General features: G+C 38.9%; 1 protein-coding gene across 6 annotated transcripts in view; it reads right to left on the bottom strand.

Annotated features, from left to right (window-relative positions):
* The window catches only part of RIN2 (Ras and Rab interactor 2), a 218543-nt gene that overhangs the window by 189714 nt on the left and 16520 nt on the right, over positions 1–12309 (bottom strand). The window contains exon 2 of one of the 6 annotated variants that reach the window (XM_072799854.1): positions 1139–1221. The exons of the other annotated variants lie outside the window; for them this stretch is intronic. The gene's annotated coding sequence lies outside the window, so the exon portion shown is untranslated. The remainder of the gene's footprint in view (positions 1–1138; positions 1222–12309) is intronic. 6 annotated transcript variants of the gene reach the window in all.

A 12309-nucleotide genomic window follows, 5' to 3' on the forward strand; every position in this document is an offset into this window, starting at 1 on the left:
TATATTTTCCTAAATTGTTCAAACTGTACACAAGTGAATATTACCTTCATAATCAGAAATAGAAGGTATTATGCAGTAATGATACTATTACTAACACAGAAGCCACATTGCCTCTTTAGGACAAACACTCTGACTTCCAGAATTGAGCTGGTTTTGCTGTGCTTTGGCAGACTTCAGTTTTGCTGTATTCTTTCCCTAGGCGCACAAGATATGCTGGTACCAATAAAAAACCAAATCAGTTGCATTAACTTGAGTGCTGTCAGCAGTAGCTGTTGATATGTGTTTTGTTTTGTTTTTTTTAAGATTTATTTATTAATTTCAGAGAGCGACAGAGACAGAGCATGAGTGGAGGGAGGGGCAGAGGGGGAGAGAGAGGGGAAGCAGGCCATGCAGAACATAGAGTCCCCCACACCGGGCTCGATCCCAGGACCCTGAGATCATGACCTGGGCAGAACCCAAGAGAGTTGCCCTGTTCAGCTACAGTTTGACAGGGGTGGCCCCAATGGCTTTCATCATAGGAGGCAACATGGGTCCTGGAATGTGGAATTACATTTCTTATGCAAATCCTGGCTTTCCAGTCTTTTAGTCCTGGGATCCTGAATAAGTTAATCACACCAGTCTGGTTCAGTTCTACTGACCCATGAACTGTGGGCCAGGCTCTGCTTAGAAACAAGTCTGAAAAAACAAACTGCAAGCTTCCTTGAACACTGCTCCTTAACATCTGATCTTGCTGTTTTCTTTTTCCAAATCTATCCCAATCCCTTACAATACATGAACCCTTAGGTTTGCCCCTGTAATACTCCGTGCACGGTAACACTCAGCAAAGATTAACTACTGTTACTGTTGTTGTTGTTGTTATTGTTATTTCTTTCTGGGCTTTGAGTGCCTGACACACAAGAGCTGGCATTTGTTAAGGATTTCAGTGAGAAATAAGCCAGGAATCAGATCCTCTTCAATCCTCACTGCTGTGCCCTCCTGGGCATGACACTCTTCTCTGGTTGCAGAATTGCAAAGAACATCACCAGATCTCCTTTTCCAGCCTTGTGGCGATGTGAGTGGATGGATCCTCCAAAATATTCCCATTAGCGCCCTCATTGGACCAGCTGTGCAGCATGATTTCCTCTTTTAAGGTACTTACCATTTTCTTTTGGCTGTTTCTACTTTCTGACTTTGTAACTTTCCCTCAATCCTAGATCCAGATTCTCCACTGGTGGTCTTTGGCTGTGAAGAGGGAGAAGGGAAACCCCTGAGGTCATAGAAAAGTCGGGAAGCCTGGGACCCAATCCCTGACTCTAACAGGCAATGTCTGTGGCTTCTCTAGGCTTCAGGTTCCCTCGCACCCCAAGGGATCCTCTGAATTCCCAGCTCTTTGGGATGTTCTTCGCCAGATTTCCACAGCACACATATTCCATTGGTTGGTGTGGCCCAAGCACTGGCCACTGGGCCTGTGAATTTCCTGGGGCTTGGGTCCTCCTTGCCCAGCTAAGCATCAGGGATGTGGATTCAGCATGTTTCGGATGTGTCCTGGAAAAGCTGGGCTTTCCAAACTGCTACTCCTGGTGGCAAATCCTGGCTGTGGCACCACTTACTAACTTTGTGACTTAACTTCTCGGAGCCTTTGTTTGCCTATCTATAAAATGGAGATCATGGCTCTTAGTTCACAAAACTATGTCGGGGCCCCAAATGGAATAAAGTAGATAAAGTTCCCAACACAGTGGGAACTATTATTTTCAATAACAGCTTTTGTATTTTATTCTCATTAGAAGAGCTCTATTCAACTTAGACATTTAAAAAAAATCATAGATCACTTTTGGGCATAAAAAGAAACACAGAGAAAGAAACTGACCAGCCAAATTAATTGCTTAAGGTCTTTAAGACTTCCTTCCATTCAGAGTCCAACTTTTCTGGATCATTCTACTCAGAATGGTTTATGGCCAGGTTTTATTCATCTAACACCATCCCCTATGACATCAATAGCAAAAAGAGCATAAATGATGCTGTTTTTTTAAACTTAAATTTTTACTTGTTTAATTTGAAAAAAAAAAAAAAAAGAAAACCATTAGTTTGAAAGTAGAGCAGCTAACACACTAGGAGCAACAAACTAAAATAATCCAAATGTCTAACGATAACTTAGTTATAAAAGTATAATTTGCAACATCACATATCTCAGAAAAATATAAACACATGAAATAGTTTTCCTTCCAGATCAGATTGTTTTCTCCTCAGAAAGAAAATAAAAAGGCAACTAATGATTTCAGATTAAAATCAAACATAACTGTTATTCACCCCAGCAACAGCTAAATAAAGGACCCACACAGCACAGCAGCCCCAAAATGTTAAGTGTGCAAGTTATAAGAGCTCGGACATATAATTTAACTATTCTAGGACTCAGTTTCCCCTTCTGTAAAGTTAGGTGGTAGGATTGAGTTTTAGGGCGTATCTGTTTTTGAAAATTCTCTGTCTACATAAATGCTCATGTAACTTGAATTCACCATTTTGTTTGGTCACTGAATGCTGCCCCTTTTTTGTAACACCTGGCAGTGAAGCACACTGGTGTAGAAAGTTTATAGATTTCTAAATGCTTAGGGGCAATACCCTTAGCATTTCTAAAGTTAATCACTTCTGTATCAGGAAACTTTATTTTTCTTTCCCAATAAACGAAAATATATTCAGGTAGGTTCCAAACAGAAACATAATTTTGTTTTCCATTGTAAACACAGCTTCTTTTTCACTTTAAAGATTTATTTATTTATTCATGAGAGACACACAGAGAAAGGCAGAGACACAGGCAGAGGGAGAAGCAGGCTCCATGCAGGGAGCCCAATGTGGGACTCGATCCTGGATCCTGGGATCACACCCTGAGCCGAAAGCAGAGGTTCAACTGCTGGGCCACCCAGGTGTCCCTAAATACAGCTTTTGTAGCATTATTTGCCTTTCTAAGAATTTCATTACATTTGGAGGAAAATCACACCTTGTAGGGCTAGATTGTAGCCCGTTAATTGTAATCATAGGTCTCAAGCCTCCCAACACCCAATTTTGTTATTTGTTTCTAAAAAAGTAAAATTTTACTTTAAAAAGAAAAAGCAAAGTAAAAGCCCAAGGAAGCCACAGAGTAAGGTTCTACTCCACCTGAATTCATGTGGAATGAAAACTGCACCAAAGAAAATGAACGATTTCACTAACAGGAAATCCTCCTTATAGTAAAGAAGGTCAGTTTTTAGCTGGAAACGAATACAAAGTTAGAGAATATTGGGGAATGTTTCTGCTGTGAGTGAAGAAGGCTCCAGTTTACTTGAGGGTTTGGTTTTAAATAGTCATTTCCTGGAATCTCCAGGTTATGTGGGGTTAGATCCAATAAACAATTTATAAAACCCTTAAGACTTCCTAATTTCGAAACTTACATCAAAACTACAGTAATCAAAACAGTGTAGTACTGGCATAAGGACAAACATATAGACCAAAAAAAAAAAAAAAAAAACAATAAAAACCAACAAATAAGCCTATGCATAAACGGCAAAGTGATTTTCAACAAGAGTGCCAGGACTATTCAATGAGCAAAGGACAATCTTTTAAAAAAATCGTGTCCAGAAAACTAGATATCCACATGCAAAGAATGAGGTTGGTCCTTACCTTACATGGCATACAAAAACTAACTCAAAATGGATTAAAGACCCAAGTATAAGAGCTAAGATCATAAAATTCTTCGAAGAAAATACAAATTGGAACTGGCAATGAGTTCTTAGGTATAACACTGAAAGCACAGGCAACAAAAGAAGAAAAAATTTAATTGGACTACATCAAAATTAAAAACATCTATACCTCAAAGAACACAAACCATAGAGTGAAAAGGCAACTCAGAGAATGGGAGGAAATATTTGCAAATCACATAGCTGATAAGGGATTAGTATCCAAAATATAGAGAGAATTCCTACAACTCAGTAATAACAAAAACAATCAACTGGATTAAAAAATGGACAAAGAACTTGAATAAATATTTCTCCAAAGAAGGTATACAAATAGCCAACACACAGATGAAAAGAGGCTCAACATCACTAATCTTTAAGGAAATGGTAACAAAACCATAATGAGACATCACGTCACACCCATTAGGATGACTCCTATCAAAAGAGAAAAATAATGAATGTTAGCGAGGATGTGTAGAAACTGGAATCCTTTGTGAACTGTTGTTAGAAATGTAAAATGATGCAAGCTATTGTGGAAAACAGCAGAATAATTCCCCAAAAGACTAAAAAAGCAGAATCACCATATGTTCCAGTAATTCCACTTCTTGTCCAATCTCTTTGAGATTATCTGAACACTCATGTTCACAGCAGCCTTATTTACAACAGCCAATAGGTGAAAGCAAGCCAAATGCCCATCAACAGATGAGTAGATAAGTAAAATGTGGTATGTATACATATACACAATGGAATATTATCCAGCCTTAAAAAGGAAGGGTATTTTAACACATACTACAACATGGTTGAATCTTGAGGACATTATGCTAAGTGAAATAAGCCAGTCACGACAAGACAAACGCTCTATGATACTGCTTAGGTGAGGTACATAAAATAGTCTAATACACGGAGACAGAAAGGAGGATGGTGGTCGCCAGGAGGTGGGGTGAGGAGGTAAAGAGTTAGTGTTTAAGGAGTAGAGAGTTTCAGTTTCAGAAGGTGAAGAGAGTTCTGTGGACAGACAGTGGTGATGGTTGCAAAGCAATATGAATGTTCTTAATGACACTGAACCATACACTTAAAAATGGTTAAGATGGTAAATTTTGTTATATTTTGTCACTATTAAAAATAATAGCTCAGTCAGTTAAGTGTACAACACTTGATCTCAGCTCAGGTCTTGATCTCAGGATCATGAGTTTGAGCCCAATACTAGGCTCCATGCTGGGCGTGGAGCCTACTTAAATAGTAATAATAATAATAAGAAGAAGAAGAAGAAGAAGAAGAAGAAGAACTATAGTCTTTTATTTGAAATTATTTGTTAATAAAAGATGAGAATTTGGCGGGAGGAGGAGTTAAGATGGCAGAGAAGTAGGGGACCCTAGGTTTCTCTGGTCCCTGGATTACAGGGAGATAGTTGGCAAATCATTCTGAACACATGAGTAATCAATCGGAGATCTGAGAAAACATATGCTGCAACTCTACCCACAGAAAAGTAACCACCAGGGGATGCCCAGATGGCTCAGCAGTTTAGCGTTGCCTTTGGCCCAGGGCGTGATCCTGGAGACCCGGGATCGAGTCCCAGGTCGGGCTCCCTGCATGGAGCCTGCTCCTCCCTCTGCCTGTGTCTCTGCCTCTCTCTCTCTCTCTCTGTGTCTCTCATGAATAAATAAATAAAATCTTTTAAAAAAATTAAAGTAACCACCATTTCGAAGGTAGGAGGTATGGAGACTTGAATCTGGGGAGATATTTCTAAGGATACGGCAGAGAGGGGAGAGTGGGCTTAAGGAGGCTGCCACTAAGTATTATAAGCAGCAGAGTCTGCTACAGTGGGGGACGTGCCTGGCTTAAAGGCACTCAGGTGGCAAAGCAGAGCAGAGTCCCAGGTGGGACAAGTGGCCTCAGGACGCCTGGGATCACACACAAAAAGTGGGGGTGCCTGAGTGTGGCAGAGTGGCCAAGCTCTGGAGCGGGAAGCTGGCTGAGAAGAGCGAGTCTAGGCGTGGGCTCTGTGCCTGGTGCTGCCGCCAGCAGCGAAGCAACCACTGCCCCTCGCACACCGCTCTCCGGCCGGTGCGGCACAAGGTAGAAGCCTGGGAAGTTCCTCGCGCTCCGGGGAGGGATGGCGTGGCTCGGTCGCACGGCTCCGCAGTTTGGAGTTTGCAAGCTCAGCAGCGTGCCTGAGGTAAAACCGCTCAAGCACAGGCTGGGTGAACGCACAGTGCCGGTGGAGACTGGGGACACGGAGCGTCTGACTGCTCTTCCTCCGTGAGGGCTCACTGAAGAGTGGGGGCTGGGGAGCAGGTGCTCCCATATCCATCCCGCCTGTCGGCGGAAGCCCGCAGGGAACAAAACGGCATCACCTAGTGGAGTCAGAGCTGCATACACCAAACCCTGCCTCCCTGTAGCGGGAGGCGTATCTCCACCGCAGCTAGTCCCCCCGAGAATAAGCGAGAATAAGCGAGAAACAGTTGCCTTCCCCAGAGGACCGGCAAAAACCAACTCAGTCACACCAAGTTTATTGATCTCAGAGAGCTGCAAAGCTTAGGCTCTCGGGGAAAACGGTACATAGCATTCTTTGTCTTTCTTTTCTATTCTTCAGTCTTTTTTTTTTAAGATTTTATTTATTTATTCATAAGAGACACATACAGAGAGAGGCAGAGACACAGGCAGAGGGAGAAGCAGGCTCCAGGCAGGGAGCCCGACGTGGGACTCGATCCTCGGTCTCCAGGATCGTGCCCTGTGCTGAAGGAAGATGCTAAATTGCTGAGCCACCTGGGCTACCCTCTTAAGTCTTTCAGTATTATTTTTTGAGTTATTTTCTTACTTTTTAAATTATTTTTTAATTTTAATTTTTATGTATATCATACATATTTTTTATTTTTTGTTTCATTTCCTTTTATTTTATTTTATGTTCATACACACACACATTTTTCTTTCTTATTTTGGGTTCTAGTTTCTTTTTAATAAGCAGATCAAAACACATTCAGAATCTAGTGTTTTGGGGATTTCTGGGTGGCTCAGCAGCTTAGCACCTGTCTTCAGCCCAGGGTGTGATCCTGGAGTCCCAAGATCAAGTCCCACGTCAGGCTCCCTGCATGGAGCCTGCTTCTCCCTCTGCCTGTGTCTCTACCTCTCTCTCTCTCTCTCTCTGTCTCTGTCTCTCATGAATAAATAAATAAAATCTTAAAAAAAAAAAAGAATCTAGTGTTTTGTTGTGTTGGCCTTTTTCTGTGGTTGTTCTTGTTTTATCTTTCTTCTTTTCTTTCCTAGACAAAATGATGAGATGATGATATTCACCCCAAAATAACTAAAAGGAGGTAGTACTCACTGCCAGGGATTTACTCAGTATGGATACAAGTAAGATGTCTGAACTAGAATTTAAAACGATTATAAAGATACTAGCTAGGCTTGAAAAAAGCAAAAAGACACTAAAGATCCATTACTACAGAGATAAAGGAACTAAAATCTAGTCAGGCCAAAATTAAAAGTACTATTACCAAGATGCAGTCTCAAGTGGAGGCCATAAAAATGAGGATGAATGAAGCAGAAGAGCAAATCAGTGAGATAGAAGATAAAATGATGGAAAATAAGGAAGCTGAAAAGAAGAGGGAAAGAAACCTATTAGATGACAAAGGTAGACTGAGGCAACTCAGTGATTCCATTAATATATGTATTATAGAAGTTCCAGAAGATAAGGAGAAGGAGAAAGGGGCAGAAGGCTTATTTGAATAAATTATAGCTGAGAACTTTCCTAATCTGTGGAAAGAAGCAGGCACTCAAGTCCAGGAGGCACAGAGAATTGGCCTCAAAATCAACAAAAATAGATCAACACCTTGATACATTATAGCGAAGCTTGCACAATACAAAGATAAAGAGAAAAATCCTGAAAGCAGCTCGGAACAAGAGGTCCTTAACCTATAAGGGTAGATGCATAAGACTGGCAGTAGACCTGTCCACAGAGAGCTGGCAGGCCAGAAAGGACCAGCACAGTATATTCAATGAGCTAAATGGCAAAAATATGCAGCAAAGAAGACTTTATCCAACAAGGCTGTCATTCAGAATAGAAGGAGAGATCAAGAGTTTCCAGGATAAACAAAAACTAAAGGAATTTGTGAGCATTAAACCAGCCCTGCAAGAAATATTAAAGGGGATCCTTTGAGCAGAGAGAGAGCCCAAAAGGAACAGAGATGAGAAAGGAACATAGACAATCTACAGGAACAGTGACTTTACAGGTAATACCATGGCACTAAATTCATATATTTCAATAATCACTCTAAATGTAAAGGGACTAAATGCTCCAATAAAAAAAACACAGACAGGGTATCAGAATGGATAAAAAAAAAAGACCCATCAATATGCTGCTTATAAGAGACTCATTTTATACCTGAAGACACCTCCACATTGAAAGTGAAGGGGTGGAGAACCATTTCTCATGCTAATGGACATTAGAAAAAAGCTGGAGTAGCCACTCTTATATCACACAAACTAGATTTTATTTTTATTTTTTTAAAAAGATTTTATTTATTTATTTATTTATTTATTTATTTATTTATTTATTTATTTATGAGAGACACACAGAGAAAGGCAGAGACATAGGCAGAGGGAGAAGCAGGCTCCTTGAGAGGAGCCCAATGCAGGACTTGATCCCAGGACCCTGGGATCACACCCTGAACCAAAGGCAGATGCTCAACCGCTGAGCCACCCAGGCATTCCGAAAAACTAGATTTTAAACCAAAGACTATACTGAGAAAGGAAGAAGGACACTATATCATAGTAATGGAGGTCTATCCAACAATATTTAACAACTGTAAATATTTATGTCCCTAACATGGAGTAGTGAAATAATATAAACAAAATAATAACAAAATTAAAGAAACCCATTGATAATAATTCAATAATAGTGCAGGCCATTAACACTCCACTCACAGCAATAGACAGATAATCTCAGCAAAAGATCAACAAGGAAATGAGGGCTCTGAATGTCACACTGGATCAGATGGACTTCACAGATATATTCAGAGCATTTCATCCTAAAGCAGCAGAATACACATTCTTTTCAAGTGCACATGGAACATTCTCCAGAGTAGATCACATGCATACTAGGTGACAAAATCAGGTCTCAACTAGTACAAAAAGACTGAGATCATACCATGCATATTTTCAAACCACGATGCTATGAAACTTGAAGTCAACCACAGGAAGTAATTTGGAAGGACCACAAATATGGAGATTAAAGAACACCCTACCAAAGAATGTATGTGTCAACCAGGAAATTAAAGAAGAATTTAAAAAATACACGGAAGCAAATGAAAATGAAAACATGACAGTTCAAAACCTTTGGGATGCAGCAAAGGCAGTCCTAAGAGGGAAATATATAGCAATACAGGCCTTCCTTAAGAAGCAAAAAAAGTCTCAAATATAAAACCCAACTCTACATGTAAAGGAGGTGGAAAAAGAACAGCAAATAAAGCCTAAGTCCAGCAAGAGAAAGGAAATCATAAAGATTAGAGCAGAAATCAATGATATATACAAATCAAAAGAACAAATCAACATAATTAGAGATGGTTCTTTGAAGGAATTAATAAGACTGATAAACACCCTAACTAGACTTATCAAAGAGAAAAGAGAAAGGACCCAAATAAATAAAATCACGAATGAAAAAAAGGAGAGATCACAACCAACACTGCAGAGATACAAACAATTATAAGAGAATATTACTAGCAATTATATGCCAACAAATTAGGCAATCTGGAAGAGATGGGTAAATTCCTAGAAACATATAAACTACCAAAACCAAAACAGGAAGAAATAGAAAACAATAACAGACTAATAACCAGCAAAGAAATTGAATCAGTAATCAAAAATCTCCCAACAAACAAGAGTCCAGGGCCAGGCGGCTTCCCAGGGAAATCCTACCATTTAAAGAATTCATGCCTATTCTTCTGAAACTGTTTTAAAAAATAGAAATGGAAGGAAAACTTCCAAATTCATTCTATGGGGCCAGTATTACCTTGATCCCAAAATCAGACAAAGACACCACTAAAAAGGAGACTTATCCCAGATGAACATGGATACAAAAATTCTTAAGATATTATTAGTTAATAGAGCCCAAGTACATTAAAAGGATTATTCACCACAACTAAGTGGGATTTATTCATGGGCTGCAGGTGTGGTTCAACATCTGCGAATCAATCATTAATAAAGAAAGGACAAGAACCAAATGATCCTCTCAATACATGCAGTAAAAGTATTTGACAAAATACAGCTTCCTTTCTTATAAAAACCCTCCACCATGTAGGGATAGAGGAAACACCTTAACATCATAAAAGCCATATACAAAAGACCCACAGCAAATATCATCCTCAGGAACACGATAGGGATATCCACTCTCACCACTGTTGGTCAATATGGTCCTGGACATCCTAGCTTCAGTAACCCGACAACAACAACAAAAACAACAACAAAATAAAAGGCATCCAAATCAGCAAAGAAGTCAAACTTTCACTCTTCGCAGATGACATGACCCTATATTCTGCCAAAAAATTGCTAGAACTAATACAGAAATTCAGCAAAGTCACAGGATATAAAAATCAATGCACAGAAATCAGTTGCATTTCTATACACTAATAAAGAGACAGAGGAAAGAGAAATCAAGGAATTGATCCCATTTACAACTGCACCAAAACCCATAAGATACCTAGGAATAAACCTAACCAAAGAGGTAAAGGATCTGTACTCTTGAAAACCATAGAACACTTATGAAAGAAATTGAAGAAGACACACAAAAAATGGAAAATCATTCCATGCTCATGGATTGGAAGAAAAATATTATTAAAATGTTTATGCTACCCAGACCAATCTACACATTCAATGCTAACTCTTATCAAAATACTATCACCATTTTTCATAGAGCAGGAACAAACAATCCCAAAATTTGTATGGAACAGGAAAGACCCCAAATAGCCAAATGAAAGTTGAAAAAGAAAACCAAAGGTGGAAGTTTCACAATTCCAGACTTGAAGCTGTATTACACAGCTGTGATTATCAAGACAGTGTGGTACTGGCACAAAAACAGACACATAGATCAATGGAACAGAATAGAGAACCCAGAAATGTATCCTCAACTCTATGGTCAACTCACCTTTGATAAAGCAGGAAAGAATATCCACTGGAAAAAAGTGTCTCTTCAAGAAATGGTGTTGAGAAAATTAGACAGCCACAGACAGAAGAATGAAACTGGACCACTTTCTTACACCATACACAAATAAACTCAAAATGGATGAAAGACCTAAATGTCAGACAGGAATCCATCAAAATCCTAGAGGAGAACACAGGCAGCAACCTCTTTCACCTCAGCCACAGCAACTTCTTGCTATACATGTCTCCAAAGGCAAAGGAAACAAAAGCAAAAATGAGCTATTGGTATTTCATTACGATAAAAAGGTTTTGCAAAGAAAAATAGTCAACAAAACTAAAAGGCAACCTGTGGAATGGAGAAGATCTCTGCAAGTGACACATCAGATAAAGGGCTGGTATCCAAGATCTATAAATAACCTATCAAACTCAACACACACACACACACAAAAAAAAAAAAAAAAAAAATCAAGTCAAGAAATGGGCAGAAGACATGACCAGTCATTTCTCTAAAGAAGACATACAAATGGCCAACAGACACATGAAATGTCACTCAGCATCAAGAAAATACAATGAGATACCACCTCACACCAGCCAGAATGGCCAAAATTAAAACTTAGGAAACAACAGATGTTGGCGAGGATGCAGAGAAAGGGGAACCCTCTTACACTGTTAGTGGGTATGCAAACTGGTGCAGCCACTCTGGAAAAATGGTACGAAGGTTCTCAAAAAGTTAAAAACAGAACTACCCTACAACCCAGCAACTGCATTACCAGGTATTGATTCAAAGGATACAAAAATTGGGATTCAAAGGGGCAAATGTACCCCAATGTTTACAGTAGCAATATCCACAATATCCAAAATATGGAAAGAGCCAAGATTGTCCATCAACAGATGAATGGATAAAGATGTGAGATATATATGTATATATGTATTTATAGATATATAGGTATAGATTCCTATAGATATAGATGTATATATATAGATATAAATGTATATATATAATATATATGTATATGTATATATACAGATGTATATGTATATATACATCTATATACATATACATATGTATATGTATATGTATATAGATATAGATAGATATAGGAATATTACTAAGCCACTAAAATAATGAAATCTTGCCATTTGCAATGATGTGGATGGAACTAGAGGGTATTATGCTAAGTGAAATCAGTCAGAGAAAGACAAATACCATATGATTTCACTTATATGTGGAATTTAAGAAACAAAACAGATGAATATAGGAGAAGGGAAGGAAAAATAAAATAATATGAAAACAGAGAGGGAGGCAAATCATAAGAGACTCTAACTATAGGGAACAAACTAGGTTGCTTACTGGGTGATGAGCTTTAAGGAGGGCACGTGATGTAATGGGTGTTACATGCAATTGAGAAATCACTAAATTCTACCCCTGAAACTGATAATACAGTTTATGTTAACTAAATTGAATTTAAATAAATAAATAAGAAAAACAGGTGAG

Source organism: Canis lupus, chromosome 26 (assembly GCF_048164855.1).
Source record: "Canis lupus baileyi chromosome 26, mCanLup2.hap1, whole genome shotgun sequence".
In the NCBI taxonomy this organism is placed as follows: domain Eukaryota; kingdom Metazoa; phylum Chordata; class Mammalia; order Carnivora; family Canidae; genus Canis; species Canis lupus.